General features: G+C 40.2%; 1 protein-coding gene and 1 pseudogene across 15 annotated transcripts in view; both read right to left on the bottom strand.

Moving 5' to 3' along the window:
- The window catches only part of NUMB (NUMB endocytic adaptor protein), a 119,038-nt gene extending 103,527 nt beyond the window's left edge, over positions 1-15,511 (bottom strand). For 6 of the 15 annotated variants that reach the window (XM_039536639.1, XM_039536640.1, XM_039536635.1 and 3 more), the window contains exons 1-2: positions 15,298-15,378; positions 4,863-4,964 (exon numbers count right to left, since the gene is read on the bottom strand). The gene's annotated coding sequence lies outside the window, so the exon portion shown is untranslated. Of the gene's footprint in view, positions 1-4,862; positions 4,965-12,024; positions 12,125-15,102; positions 15,122-15,297; positions 15,379-15,411 lie in introns of those variants that run through there. The other 9 variants (XM_039536636.1, XM_039536646.1, XM_039536638.1 and 6 more) reach the window with 9 other exon arrangements.
- On the bottom strand, positions 1,801-6,307 carry LOC120403382 (annotated as a pseudogene).
- Positions 15,512-16,265: the final 754 nt, after the last annotated feature.

Genomic DNA, 16,265 nt, shown 5'->3' with positions numbered 1-16,265 from the left:
GGACATCCAGCAATCATCTCTCCATAATGCCAACTGTAATAAACTTCATATATGTTTGCTGATGATGTTTTAAAGAAAGTCACACTAGTGAACTGGTGGAAGTCACTTAAGCACTTGGATTCAGAGACTGTTGAAGTGACAATCTCACTTTTAACAGCAGTAGCTTCTTCTGCCAGTGTAGAAAGAATATTTTCTTCCTTTGGACTAATTCATTCCAAATTGAGAAATTGGTTGGAACCCGAAAAAGCAGGAAAACTTATTTCTCTTTTTCAGATTATGAACAAACAGGAAAATGAAGGTGAAAACGACTGAGTTAGCTGCAGAAGCCAATATTTTAAGTTTTTCATGTTGACCAGGCTGACAGTCGATTTAATTTTTATTTTGTTTTTTTAAATATTTATATGTTTAACTATTTTAGTTAAACAATTTTAACAAAAACAAACCTGATTTTAAAAAACTTGAATGTTTAACTAAATTCCAAAATTAATATGCTTGTTTTGTTATAATATATGTTTGCTGTTGAAGAAAAATCCAGAATACGTAACATTGTTGTTTTAGTTAAATAAAACAATTTAAATGTCTGTCTGGTGATGTTCAACTCCTAAAACAGCATGGCAAGAAAATCCTCCAAATACTAATGATTAACCTGTTGAACTGGAGATACATATTAAGTCATTGGGAGGTGAACTATCTTCTTCAATTACCTTTCGTAAAAGAAATAACCATTCATTCATTTTCTGATATAGCTGTAAAACTTATCTGAAAAGTTTTCAAAATAAATCACTGTTTAAAAATGTATAGTGTGTACCTTCTAAAAATGAAACCTACATCTATCTGAGTTGTGAAGAATATATATTAAGGTTATAAAAGTGCATTCCTGTTGGTTATGTAGAAATCCATGATTAAATTGAGTCTTCCTGACTAGTGATTTAAATCAATGTGATTTAAATCAAATCCACCCTGGCTAGGTCGATCTAATTTTTAGGTGTACATCAAGCCTTATATCCCCACAGAAGCCAGAGAAAGGAGCAAGATCAGACAGGTGTCCAACCAATTAGGGGGGGGAAGGCAGGGTGCAGCGGAGCCTCTAGACTTCTCCTGACCCCTCCACTCAGCTGGCAAAGCAGTGTTAGCAACATAGTCTCATAGTACCCATCTCCAGATCTGGACAGCAGCCAGACTCAGTAAGAGTACAGAAGCAATAGCAAGTCTTCACTCCCAGCTTTGTTTACAAGGAATTAAGAACTGGCAGAAGGTACTTGGGGGAATGGAAAGAGAAAATTACTCTTGGGTACAAGGAGCATCTATGGGATTTCAAGGGGCATGGTGGAAGATTATCTTTATTCCCTGGGTCTCCATAAGGGGGCTTTGGGAAGAGAATTATTCATACAAAGCTGTCCTGCTAACAAAGGAAATCTAGCAAGTGTCACACTCATGGGGAGCATGGGGGGAGGGGGGAAAATATGCTCCAAAACACCTATTACTAGTGCTCAAACCCATGCATGTCCCATTAGGCATCCTTGATATTACAAATAGAAAAAAAAATAAAAAAAAGAAAGAAATTCTCACCAAAGGACACTTAAATACCCACATTTTTTATCTTCATTTCCAAAAGTGAAGTTGAGATTTGTGTAGTATCAGTGATTTGATTTCCCTGTGCATCCCATGCTAAAACATGGTAGCTCTTTGTCCTATAATGCAGAAGTTCTAGAGTAGCAGAAAACAGCCACAAGAAAAGCAAAGCAACATTAGCTTGTGGGTGTCCCCAAACAGGTACACATTACTCCAGTCAGCCTGGTGTTACAGTAGAGGAGCTCTGAAGTATGTTTTCATTCTTGCATCATTGTGCATTTGGCAGCATGAGGTACCTGAGATTGCTTAAATCCAAAGAGTCAAAGGAAGCTAATCTGTCTTGCAAGGCAGCTTGTTTGCAGCCAAAAAACCTGAACCAGAATCGCTGAATGGGTTGGTCACAAAGGGGTACTGGAAGGAAAGAGTTTCCCTCACTGAAACTATTTTCAAGATTCTCTGAGAGCAGAGTCAGGTATTCGGTTAGAGCTAAGATGACCTTAGACTGCACATTCTCATCCTGACAGCTGAGAAACTGACCAAGCTTGTTGTTTAAAAAAAAAATAATAATAATAAAGAAAAGTCCTGTTCCTCTCAGATGCAGGACAATGTCAGCAATTGTCATTCTGAATGTATTAAATATTTCAATATTGTCAAATATCGTTTGCTGAGGTTTCTGAAGCTCTAGATTCAAGGAAGCAAGCTTTGGTAGAAACTCTTTCAAAAGGAGCACACAACCATGTACTTCTGGATCTTGCAGCTTTGGGACAGTTCCAGTGAAACTATATTCAAAACCTCAACAAGCTCTTCCTGGAGCTCAAACAGCCTCTGTACACTATCATTAAAGTTAAGGCAGCAGATTGGATTATAATTCAGCAGCACCTTGTATCTCGCAGCCAGTTTTGTATCTCCCTTTACAGCATTGATGCACTTTTTCACTACGGATTCAACCTCATTCATACTTTTCATTGAAGCCTTGCTGGCAAGTACTTCTTGGTGGGCAAAACAGTATAACAAAAAAAAGTTTGAGCTGTCTTAGAAGCCGTTCAGCACCCCTACTCATGTACCTTGCAAAACCACTGCCCCAGCAGCTGTCAAGCTGTACAGATTGTCAAAGTGAATGGGGGCACGCCTCCATTCTCGCCTGAAAAATCCATTTTCCAGTTGGCCTGTCACTGAGATGCAACTGACATAAAACACCTTCAGAAAAACAATGGCAATCACGGTCAAAAACGAGAGCGCATACAATTATCTTGGGATTCCTCGTGACATCAAGGCTCTCATCCAAGCACAGGCTGTAGAAAGGGCTCTCAGACTTTTTCAGCTATTTCATTTTGTAGAAGATTCACCAGATCTCTTGTGCTCCCTCTGTAATGTGTTATTGCTCGGTGGTATCTCTCTACAAGCATATTTTCTGGTTGTATGGCCAGGACAATTTTCTTCACAAATTCTTCGTTGCTGAATGGTTTCCTTGCTTTCCCCAAAAGTGGTGCAACTTTAAAAGTAGCCAGTTGTATATAATCCACTTTACTCAAAAATCCGAGCCATCATTGTCTTTAAAACTGTTTTTGCATCATTTAACAGCTTGTGCCTCTGAAACTCACCGTAGTAATTTTGTTCAACTTCCCCTGTATGAATGCTATAAGGATATTGCATTGTGTAAATTTTAATTTGATGAATTTCTTGCTTACAAACTTACTTGGAAACTGAATCGGATGGCTTCAAAACCATAAAACTGCATTTTCCACTGGTCCTAAAATGTTCGTTTTTCTTCTTTCCATGTTCAGCTTTCTTAGCAGCAGGTGGCTCCCTCTGGGACAGTGTCTGTATCACATTCAGGGTCATTTTCTGGTACTGATATTTTGGAAAAACTTTTTGATATCCATACATGTTTTTAACTCTCTCACCTTCTACCACAAACAAATCTCAACCTACCCAAACACCATGCAGTGATCTTGCCAACAGTGATGTTGGCCAGTAGTTGCCTACGGAGCTACAGTAGTAGCCTACGGAGCTATAGTAGTATGAGATGTACACAGTAATTAGCCAATGAATACGCTCTGTGACTTGAAAGAAAGTCTATGTAGTTCAGTTCTGCCTGCACTGTACCATAATACTTAGAAGAAAATGAGTGCGCATTATGATTTATGGCATTTACAAGGCAACTTTAATACTTCATGTCTCAGCAATTTTGGGGGCACTTTGGAGGCTGTGGTGGCCACACAAAAAATCTGCTGGGGCCACGTTTGAGAAATGCTGCTCTAGTGGCTAGACCATATTAGAGCGTTGCCACCTTTGCCAGTCTTTACCACCTTTGAACGAATAGGCCTGGTCCTTTCAGTTCAAGCAGTAGAAGATCATACAGTCACTGTTACACCTGCACAATCATTAGTCTTCATAATTTTCTCTGAGAGAAAGAGAAAATTGATCCAGCTCTGTAGAATAGGCTGGGTAACTCACTTTTGTTCAGACAGGGAAACTAAAGTACTGTCTCCTCTACCAAGGACTCTTAAGGCTAAAGCATCTCCCCTCTCATCCCCAAATTCTGATTAAACTTATGTACATCCTTTTCTCCAAATGAATTTTTTCCCTTGTAGAATTAGACAACTTGAACCTGTCCCCACGACAGACTGGTATCTGTATTCACTATACACAAGTCATGTTCCAGAGACCCCTTTAACAGGCGACTCCATCAGCTTCCAAGACAGAAGAAAAGATGCTTCAGGTGCATATTCTCCAGAAGTGAAAAAAACTAGAAAATTCCAGACTGTTAAAAAGTTACAGGCCTGGCCTTTAGATAGGTTATTGGAAGACCCCTGTAAGAGTAGTGATCCTTTTGTACAGTGCTGGTTTTCTGGGAGAGGTCCTAAAAAGATATTCAGAGCTTTGCCATTCTCCTAAACCAAAGGCTTCCTTTGACCATTTTGACTCAGACTAAGAAGCCATGTAGTAACTAGGGATGTAAAATTTTAAACGGTAAGCATTAGTCTTACTGGTTAACCTGCCTTTATCGTTAACCCCCCGCTGGCCGGAGCAGCTCCAGCTGGCCTTTAATCAGTTAACCGTTTAAACAAAATATTTTGTAATTGTTTAAATGGTTATCTTTTTAAACATTTACATCCCTAGTAGTAACCAGGATTCTATATTCCTTTCCACACAGCTAAGACAGATAATAATAACCAGGTCAAATGGGGTAGGTCTAGAACCCATGAAATACTCAACACATTTAATGAGGCTAAGCAAAGGTGGAAGTAGGGCTACATCTAATAAGTTACAGATCAAGAGTTTCCTACCTCTTCCGTGGACTTGAGTGGCCCAGACAGGTTTGTAAACTGCAGGAAGCGCAAAGCACAGGCACAAGTTTCTATGATTGTCTCACCTGATGGTTCAAATTCCTGTGAGTAGGAGACACAAACAGACCCAAATAGCTCTCTGCAATTTAGAAACTCCCTCCCTTTCCCTCACCTCTTTGTTTATAATATATGGAGATATGCCTATCATAGAACTGGAAGGGACCCCAAAAGGTCATCAAGTCCAGCCCCCTGCCTTCACTAGCAGGACCAAGTGCTGATTTTGCCCAGATCCCTAAGTGGCCCCCTCAAGGATTGAACTCACAACCATGGGTTTAGCAAGCCAATGCTCAAACCACTGAGCAATCCCTCCCCCCACATCTTCCTTCCCTCATATGTAAAGTAAAATTCTTCAAGAATTTAATTCTTCATCTCTTTCAGAGACACAGAAATTATACTTTTGTAATTCAATCCATAGCGAGACCAACCAGGAGAGTTGTTCTCTGTAAAACTGAGAACACTTAGTTTACATGGATTTTGGGTGGCTATATTTGTTAGTATTTGTGAGGTATTCAGATATTATAGTGATGGCATCACAGACACACTGAGGGTCTAGGAAGAAAGTGGGTAGGACTGAGCTCTACAGCACCAAAACAGTTCTGATAGATCAGCACTTTAATTTATCATTTACATAGAACAGACTCAGTTTGATTTATCTGAACCAAACACAAAAATACTGCTTTCTTTGAAATCATATTTATTGCACTGTCTCCCTACTTTTAAAAAACATGGCATTTTAAACATACTAAAGGCAGATATAAACTATACTAAATTTTTCAGCATGATCGAAGTACACTAGTGTAGACAAGCCATTAGCGTCTTGTCTGTCTGGATCTTGATTACTTTGAAAACCTTTTCTCTTGCATGCAAGTGTCATATCCACAGAAGCAAGATTCAGTTATCCACAGAGTAGTGGAATACAAGCAGTATTTTAATATAATTAATGTGTTTTAATTTAATTTTCTGCTTCCGACAGTGTGCAGTCATGTGAGGACACTGTCATGAATTTCAATCACGCCCATGTCAATAACTTTATCAAAAATAGTTTTCAAACAGCAAGTGTCATTTCTGAGAATCAGACTTTGCATTTTTAAGTTTAAAATTATCTCTGCTGCATTATGCATTTATACAGCAGATAGACACATTCCCTACCTGAGAAAGTTTACAGTTTAAATATCTTTTTAAAAAAAAAAATCCACCATTTCACCTAAAATAAATTTCTACCAAATTAATCTTACAATCTTTCACTTTGCATAGATATTTATCCTTGGACTGCCTTGGGTAATTTTGAGTCTTGGTACTGAAAGAAATTCTAGTGACCTTTCATTACCTGGACACCATAACCCACAGACAACCTCTGGAGTTTTCTTTACTACAACTGGATCCATGGTGAAGTGGTAAGGCTGCTCAAATGCAAAGAGAAAAACTGAAGAATTCTCATGATGCACTACTTTGCCTATGATCTAATATGTATATGTGCAAGATATGTCTTATATTTTAGGTGGGTTTACACTGGTACCTCAGTTTAACTAGGAATAGTCTAAACTTCCCATTAACCCATTCAATATAGACTATTTACAACAGCGGTTCTCAAACTGGGGGTCGGGACCCCTCAGGGAGTTGCGAGTTTATCACATGGGGGAGTCGCAAGCTGTCAGCTTCCACCCCAAATCCCGCTTTGCCTCCAGCATTTATTATGGTGCTAAATATAGAAAAAAAGTGTTTTTAATTTATTGGGGGGGTTGCACTCAGAGGCTTGCTCTGTGAAAAGGGTCACCAGTACAAAAGCTTGAGAACCACTGATTTACACATTGATCTGACTTTGGGCCTTTAGGCCCCATGGCAGAGTCTGGCCTCATACATACTCAATTCTAGCAATATATTTAATCTAGAGCTGCTATGTTGTACTCTGTTATTCCTGTTTTCCTTTATAATATTGCCTGTATTTACCAATTACACATTGTAGGTTCCAATTTCAGTTTTAACAAACACCAAAGTGTATACAGACCGGGAGAGTACTTGATCTGATCAAGTATGAAAGTGATGAAGAAAATTAGGCCTGTTAGAGATGATTATTCAGGATGTTTACCTGAATGCAACAAGTTTTTATTATGATGATCATAGTTCCACTAAGATAAACCCATAAGCATACAGAAATAAAAATCAGAATGTTAAGGCCTGGGAGAGCCTTGGAATACATACAGTTGGCCACCTGTTCGGAGAAACTTTTCTAACTTATTTAGATAGCAAAACTAACTTTAACTGGCACACTCTCTCATGGTACCAGTACCTCAAGTTAGGCACTATGTTTCTCAACTTCTCTAGGAAAGTTCTTTTATGTATTAAAGTTAACTTTTATTAAAATGATGACTTCTGGATGACTACAACACAAAACACAACTAATTTATATCCATCTTTACAGACAACTTTCCTAACAAAAAGATTTCCATAGGAATGACAATGTAGGAAGTGGTTTGGATAGACAAATTACTCCAAGAGGTATGGGAATAAATGCTGAAGAAACTCTGGCAAAAGATGATTTTATGCATATATAGTGGACATAACCAGAGTACTGATGTGATTTGTACCAGAGATCACAGACTGTGGGATATCACAACAAAGCATCCTTTGGTAATCTTCCTGGAGCTTCCTAGTGGAAGTGGGTACCCCCAATAAAAGAATTATTATTTATTCAGTACTCAAAGTACATTCACCTAAAAAACCAGTATACCTGTCTATTTTTTAAATATTGATAGACACACCTGGTTTAGTAAATATGAGCAGTCAGTAGTTTCACTCAACCTTATAAAATTAACAGAAATGTGCCCTGGATAGCATGCTGTAATATAACACCATCATGTTAAGCAGAAAGATTGGATTATGGTATATTACTGCACAATGTTTCGCTTAAAAAAAAAAAGGCTTTGGTTGACATTTACTTGGCAGTGATTTGCCTGTTAAAAGCTTCTAAATAAATAAGTTGTTACAAATATAAAAAACAGTTTAAGTGAATGAAGTAAGAGAGATCTAATTACGGTTGGAGTTCACAGGACAAAATTGTTTCTGAAGATGCCGGTTTATGAAAAGGTACAATGACAGCATGTAAACAAACTAAAGCAACTACCTGTACAGTAGGAAAAAATAATTCTAACAAATAATTTAAACAAAAAAATCCAGTACTTAAACATTTGCTAGAATAATAACAGCAAAAGGAAATGCTGCAGTCACTGACTTCCTTCAAATAGTGGTATTTATGATCCTAATATGTACATTCTGATCATATACTGAGGCTTAAACTCAAACACAGCTCATAAGTCATCAGACAACTAACTACAGAACCATATGGAATTCAAATGTGTGTTCATTTTTGGTCTCTAAACTCATCCTTGGGTGTGTCAGATGGTTACCTACATAAAACACAGATGCAAGTTTCTGTACACATATTTTGAAACAAGAAACATGAACAGAATTCTAACCTAAAATACTAGTCATACTCCCATACTATACAAACAAAATAAATTATCTCTAAAGTACTTACTTCTACAACATACTTACTGATGTTTAGTAAAGTCATTTGTCACATCTTCTCACAAATGAAAAATAGATAAGAGAACAGAAAGTCTTCTAAAGCAGACTTGCAAGTTAGCCATGAAACATGGCAACTCTGCAAAAGGAAACCTACACATCTACCCTCATATAACACCACACCAAGGATATTGCCCAACAAAGTGATTCAAAAGGATTTTAAATCAAAGTTAAGAAAAGTGAGCAAACCACAAACGCAACCTCCTCCCCTCCCAAAAAATACCTTACTTGAGAAATACTGAACCCTACAGCCACAAAACCACAGAAGTCAGTACAAGTCAAATACATACCAACCATGTTTGCACGAGGAAAAAGAATCAGTTGATTTAGTGATTTTCCACAGAACTTAGTTCAAGCTCTTTCTGAGGAAAGAAAGTGAAGGGGGAAGGAGTGTAGCAAAAAGTCAATAGCAACCTGATCTGAGTAAGTTGTTTCTTACTTGGCAAGCCACATGCTTCACCTACATATTCTAATGATAGTAAGCTCAAATATCAGAAAAGTCCAAAACAAAAGTTAAAAAACTATACAGCTAAACAACTACGAGGGACTTTTTTTTTTTTAAGATCTTGAGGAAAAAGTTAATACTATCATGAATTAAATAGGTACAGAAGTAAAACATGAAAGTACCCTCGAGCTCATGTTTCTATTGCAGCTTTTAACAAAAACAGAACCAACTCATCAGTTGTGCAACAAGAGGCAATTTTGTATCATTCCTTTGTAGTGGGAAGAGAGGAATTTCTTAAGCCTCTACACAAAGTTTTACTTTTGAAATGGATGGAAGAATGCGTTTGCAGACAGGCTATCTTCCCTCTGATCTCAGGAAAACTCCTCCTAAAGAAATTCACTTAGCATCTAGATTAGCCAGAGCTACAAGTTGTCAACTGTTACTGGAAAGACTCAGGCCTGGCCTACACTAAAAAGTTAAGTTGATCCTGCTATATCACTTAGGAGCACAAAAAATCCACACCCAAGTGATGTAATTAAGCTGACGTAACCCGTTAGTGTAAACGGTACTAGGTCAATGGAAGAATTCTTCCACTGACCTAGCTACTGCATCTCAGGGAGATTGATTACCTGCGCCAGGAGGACAACCCCTTCCATTCGCATAGGTAATGCGTACTCTGAAGCACTGCAGCTGTGCCTCTGTAGCTAGACTATGTCTAAGGGCTTGGCTACACTTACAAATTTGCAGCGCTGCAGCAGGGTGTGAAAACACACCCTCTCCAGCGCTGCAAATTGCGGCGCTGCAAAGCGCCAGTGTGGTCAAAGCCCCAGCGCTGGGAGCGCGGCTCCCAGCGCTGTACGTTATTCCCCACACGGAGGTGGAGTACGGACAGCGCTGGGAGAGCTTTCTCCCAGCGCTGGCAATTTGACTACACTTAGCGCTTCAAAGCGCTGCCGCGGCAGCGCTTTGAAGTGTAAGTGTAGCCAAAGCCTAAGATTTCCAAAGGGGTCCACACCACCATTAAAAAATTTTAGGGGTCCACAAACAAAACAAAAACAAACAAACTTGAAAACCACTCCTTTGTTTTCCAGTGTAAATAGGCAGTATCACTGATTAGGCACAGGGAATGAGAAAAGCTGGGTTCCAGACCTCTCTCTGCTCTTGACTTGGCATGTAGCCTTTGGAAGTCAAAACCTCTCAGGGTCTGTGTGGATATGGGGAAATGGAATTTTTAAGTGTTATATACCTAGCATGGAACCAAGGCTAACTTGATTAACAATTTAACACCTTTAAGACTGTTTAATTTTTTTTTAAAGCATCATTTCTCTCCACCTACCCTCAATCTACTCTTAGTTTGTTTTGACTAGGAAAAGTGGTTGCGTTGAGGTCATAATTAGCTGATGTGCTAGAAATTGCTTCTGGCCCAGTCCATCAATATAGAATTTCTGCCTGATGTCATTTGTGGTTTCTAGATCTGCAGCTGGCACAGAAGCCCAAGATAATTGGATATTATACAAAAACAGCTCAGTTTAATAGATTATTTTGGCATACAGACCAACACAGATTAGTGAACAGAGACGGGCTGTGTTTAGGAACCAACACACCAAAAATCCCCACTTTAATTCTTCAAGAAAAGGTATGCTACCCAGGAATAATTCTGAGCTGTTTTATATCTTTTTGCAGATAAACTTTTAGGCTAAGATTTGAAATTACTTAGATTTCACCTGGTAATCTGAAGACTGGTGAATTTGACCTTGAAGTCAGATCCAGAAAAGTTTTCCAGCAATGCCCTAGATTTAATACTCTAGAACAGTGACTCTCAAACTTCCCAGACTACTGTACCCCTTTCAGGAGGCTGATTTGTCTTGCATACCCCAAGTTTCACCTCACTTAAAAACTACTTACTTACAAAATCAGACATAAAAATACAAAAGTGCCACAGCACACTATTACTGAAAAATTGCTTACTTTCTTATTTTTACCATATAATTATAAAATAAATCAATTGGAATATAAATATTATACTTCCATTTCAGTGTATAGTATATAGAGCAGCATAAACAAGTCACTGTCTGTATGGAATTTTAATTTGTACTGATTTTGCTAGTGCTTTTTATCTAGCCTGTTGTAAAAGTGGGCAAATATCTAGATGAGTTGATGTACCCCCTGGAAGACCTCTGCATAATCCCAGGGGTATGCATACCCCTGATTGAGAACCACTGCTCTAGAATAACTAAGGTTTGTTTCCTCTCTAGAGCCCCAGGGAAGATAATTGCTTGGCTCCATACCTTCAACAAGAGAATTTAGACTGTGGCATTTGCAACCCCAATCAGTTGTTGGTGTACAGAGCATTTGTCCTCCACTACAGAAACTGCTTCCTCAGACATTTTTTAATCACAATGCTCCAAAACAATGGGCCTGAGGGAGTGGACATAAGTCACTGCCCAGAATCAGCTTCATGCAGAGGAGGTAACTCCTCAGTCTGTTACATATTAAGGATAAAGGCTGACAAGCACATGAATACAAAAAATAAAGATGCAAAGCTTTTCCCAGATTGTTGACAGCTAACTCATGTTTTCATGGACTTAAAGGTCTGCTAAACAGGGAGTACATCAGAGAGTATGCTGTGCAAGTCCTGTAAAGTTACAAGCTTCTCCAGATTCCATGAAATGCCAGATGACCCCTAGAAACCTCAGAAGTGTTAGTAACTTATCAGAACAAACTCTGAATCAAGTAAATAGGGCTGTGTCTCATGCAGAAAATCAAAGCAAAAGTCAGAAGTTAAAACTGGAAGAAAAATCTTTTCTAATTAACATCTACTGTCTCTACTGCAACAAGTTTCAGCCCTAAAGTGGTCCCCGATGCACTGTGGAATTAGTTTGACCAAACATACTGGTCTTGTCTTCACCAAACATTAAGATCCTAGCAGACAAAGCAGTTATAGTTTTAATGTTAGAATGTCACGGTAAACCCTAGAATTTACCTACACAAGCTAACACACATACTTTTTTGTCCCCTAGCATGGACATGGCTGTTACCTGCCTGGACCAAAGGTTGTGCCCAAAGACAACTTACCAGATTTAAAGGGATAGTTCAAAATACTTTACTTGAGTCCTTTTTCAACAGACCAGATTTTCACAGAAGACTGAAAATGAACTTCAGACGTTCTGCAAACCTATTTCAAAAAGGCAGAAGACTACATTAAGGCTTTGTCTACATCAGGAAAGTACTGGTTTTCCAGTGCTGGAAATGGAATGAGAACAACTGTATGCAAGATTCAAGAGATCTTACCATCACAGTGTTGCCAATTCTGTAGTTTTAATCACAAGACTCAGAACACTGAGTGTTTAAGGCCCTAACTCCACAATGCAAGTGATTATACAAGAATTTCAGCTTTTGTTAAAAAAAATTCTAGCCCTCATAACTGTAGAGAAGAGCCTGAAAACACAACTTAAGTGAATCCCAAAGGCTCAGAAACCAGAAGGCATATCAACATTTGCCATTTCAATCTTAAGATTTTTTTTTAGGGACCAGATGTGATTTTTGAATGCCTGGGGTTGGCAACTGTTACCATAGTACCATGAAAACCTTTTTGAGACATAGTGGCAAAAAGATATCTGAATTCTAGGAATAAGGTAAACAGCAAACAGGACTACACACTTTCTAGCTTAGATGCACCATTTTTCACATTTAACTTGAAAAGAGATGGGAAAGAAAAATAGTATAAAGGTCAAGCTAACATGCTAAAAAAAGCATGGACATTGCAACACACGCTAGTGAACAGAGTACAAGAGCACACAACCCCCTGGAGTCTGTAATCAGGTGGCTAGCTAGATCTTGCAGGCAACATCCACAAAGCTATTTTTAGAGCACTAGCTCAAGCAGAGCAAGCTCATGGCTTGTCTCTGCCACCATGTCCACGCTGAGCTAGAGTGCTAAAAATAGCAAACAGAGCTAGCAAATGTCTTTCTACCCAGACTAGGAGGCATGCTCCCAGCCGCAGTATAGACAAATGCCAACACTGAGGGTTAAGTCAACCTAACTGCATCACACAATCCTGAGCAATATAGCTAGGTCGACTTAAGTTTTAGGCATAGACCAGGCCTAAGAATTCAGAAAATAAAACTCAATATGAAAAAATGTATTTTGTGCAGGAACTGCCAATATGAACAGGTTTAAATTGTGAGTTCAATCTTTGAGGGGGCCATTTAGGGAACTGGGATTTAAAAAAAACAAACAACAACAACAAATGGGGATTTGTCCTGCTTTGAGCAGGGGGTTGGACTAGATGACCTCCTGAGGTCCCTTCCAACCCTGAGATTCTATGATCTTTGAGTTTTGTTACAGCATTGCTCTGCAAATCAGAGGTTTCACTGATGCCTAAAGCCACTATTTTATTCAGTTATAGATTAATGAAGCTCATTATAGGAGGAGATAAGCAAAACTGTTTAAGGATAATCAGCAAGGATGATTGATCTCACACTCCTAATTCAACTTATGTTTAAATTTTGTTCACATGATTTGATATCATTCAAATGCTTTTTTGAGAGTTTCCACAAAGAATGGCCAATAAATGAAGGGATAGATAACCTATATTGAGTGGGAAAAGTAACAAAGTGCTGCTTTTCTCTGGTAAGTTGGTTAACCCATTTACGTTTACATTTTATGCTACAAGCAATACCCAGAATAATATTGTAGCTGGACTGTATGAACTTGTTTCCCATTATAACTGTCTCTGTGCTGATGACACAGGTAAAAGCAGGAAGACCACAAAACATTTAAGCAACCATTTGTTATAATCAGATAGTTAAATGACAGATTTGCTACACTAGATTCCTGAATTAGAGACACTGAAATTAACCTTGGAAAACATGACAATGCACACATTAAACAGAAGAAATATAACCAGAAGCTCCCTTACAGTTTTCATAAAACATTAATGAGCAGGTTACATAAATCTTGAGGATTAGCAGAGTTTTAGATGACAGCAGCTGCAAGACATGTTAACTGTAGCTAGGGAGACATATCCTTTCATTCTTCAAGACTGTTCACTTTCATTAATACCACGATAAAACTAATTAATTCCTTGAAACAGAAGCTGCATTTAAGCCTTGACAAAGTTTCCAATAGCTAACTGGTTAATAATCAAAGAAGTTACATCAGGAAATGGAGTTCATTTCAATATAGAGTACTTAAGGAAATCACAAATATTATGCACTTTGTACCTCAATTTCTGTTGCATTTTGCATGAAAAATAAAAATAGTGCAGAATCAAGTACAGGGTATCTTGCAGCCTATTTATTACTTGCATACAAACAGGTGGCAGAAAAGAGCTAATGGTCAAGTCAACAGCAATGCTCTCCCTTACAGGGGGACACACATTTTGAAATCTAGTCAGTTTTACATTATCTCACACACCAATATTTTTGTATCCCTCTCACCATAAGTGTTTAAAAGATTTTAATCTCAGATTTATCAAAGCATATTCCAACCTCACTTCTTACAACCACAACCGCAGTAAGAGGAAAGGGGAGAGAGAGTAAAAAAAAACCCAAACCAAAAACAACGTATTCATCTAGATTCAAGCACAACCAAGTTACTTGCCTTTTCTCTCCCCCCACCCTAGACCTCCAGAGTCCCAAGTCCTAAAACTCTGAATCCAGGAACATTTCACACAAAACACCACACACTGTGAGTGCAGGGCATAATAAGCACAAACCCTAAGAGGCGCCCCCCTGGGTAATCTTGCTGGAAAGCCCCCCCCCCCCAACCTAGAGATGGGCAGAACTCAGGGCCTAAAAGAAAGCCAAGTGCCAGGCAACCCTAGGAGAGTGAATCAGGAAGTTGAAACACTCCCAACTGGGTAACTCTTCTAAATAAGATGATGGGTTTAGTGCCTGGGGACCGGCGACCGCGGCTGCCCTCCCACCCCCCTCCACTTCCTCCCTATCTCCAGGGGGCTCTAGGCCCCTCTTCTCCCCCAGGACTCTCGTTCCCTCCCTCTTCGACCCCCCCCTTTCCTCAAGCTCACCCCCACCCCGAGGATCCAGGCGCTTCGCCCCCTGCGCTGGAGCGCAACCCTATGCGCCCCCCCGACCCCACCGGTTTCTCAAGCCAACCCCGCCGCTCTCCCTCGGGAGCTCAGGCCCTCACCTCCCGCAGCGACTCTGGCCAACCCGCCTCGGAGTCCGGCCCTGAGCTCCCGGTCCCCGGGGCACCCCTGCCCCTTCCCGGAGCTCGGGGCCTCCCTCGGCGCCCCCGTCTCACCCTCCCGGCTCTGGGGTCCGGTCCGTTCCCCACCCCGAGCCCACCGGCCCCTCCCAGCTCCTCCGGCCCTGCCGCTCTCACCTGCCGCCCGGAGCCGCCTCCCTTCCGCGCCACCTCGGCCGCCGGTCGCCACCAAGCAGCGCGGCCGCCCCCAACAACCAGTCCCGCCCCATTGCCCTCCGCGCCCATCCTTACATCCCATTGGCCTGCAGCACCGCAAATCCTGACTGTGATTGGGAAAAACATATGTCCGTCAAGATCTCGACCCCCCTCCACCCCATCCTCAGTGTTTTATTCACTCTAGCGTTTGGAACGCCCTACCTCCCTTCGCCTTCCTGATTGGCTCAAACTGGAGAGGCTGAGAGTTAGGATAGGATGGTAGGGATGACAGCTGTTGCGATGCGCCCGCCTTCCTCCCTCCCTCCTCTGCAGTAGAGGTGCATGTACTTGCCCCTATGCTGAGTTTGGTTGCACAGCAGGGAGGGACAGGGCGGGAGGAGGAGAGAGAAGAAAGTACCTGGACAGAATTAACTATCCGTTTGCTGGAGATAATTCGCTCAAGCAATTCCTCTGTCCCCATAGAGCTATGGATTCCCATGGAGGTTTTAAGTATATTAATATGCTCCTGGATTAAATCCCCAACCCGTTTTAATTGTGTCATTCGGCGGCGGAGGGGGGCGGGGGGACGTCGAGCTCTAGATGGGTTTCAAATTCATTAGGCAAGGTCAAAGTATTAAAATATTACGGGTTTCAAACGTATGAACTCAAATAGCCCATTTCACCCAAAACAATTTGCAATCTGTCTCTAAATTTTCACTCTGAAAGGGGACACTTGTCCACCAAAAGGGGGCTTCAGAGCTGGAATTTTAATTCTCACGTGCTTTTGATACCAAACTAGTCATTTTGTCAAAACCAAATTGTGTAATAAAATTAATTTTTGAGATGCAAGAGTTCTGAAATGAAACTGATCACCTGCATATTACATTTCAAAGAAATTGTTGCCCATTTCCTACATTTCTACTTGTAGCCATATTTTTCTCAAAGTACAA

The sequence above is a fragment of the Mauremys reevesii genome, linkage group 4, assembly GCF_016161935.1.
Source record: "Mauremys reevesii isolate NIE-2019 linkage group 4, ASM1616193v1, whole genome shotgun sequence".
Classification (NCBI taxonomy): Eukaryota; Metazoa; Chordata; order Testudines; family Geoemydidae; genus Mauremys; species Mauremys reevesii.
Note: the sequence above shows the minus strand (reverse complement) of the source record. Positions and strands in the feature narration are given on the sequence as shown.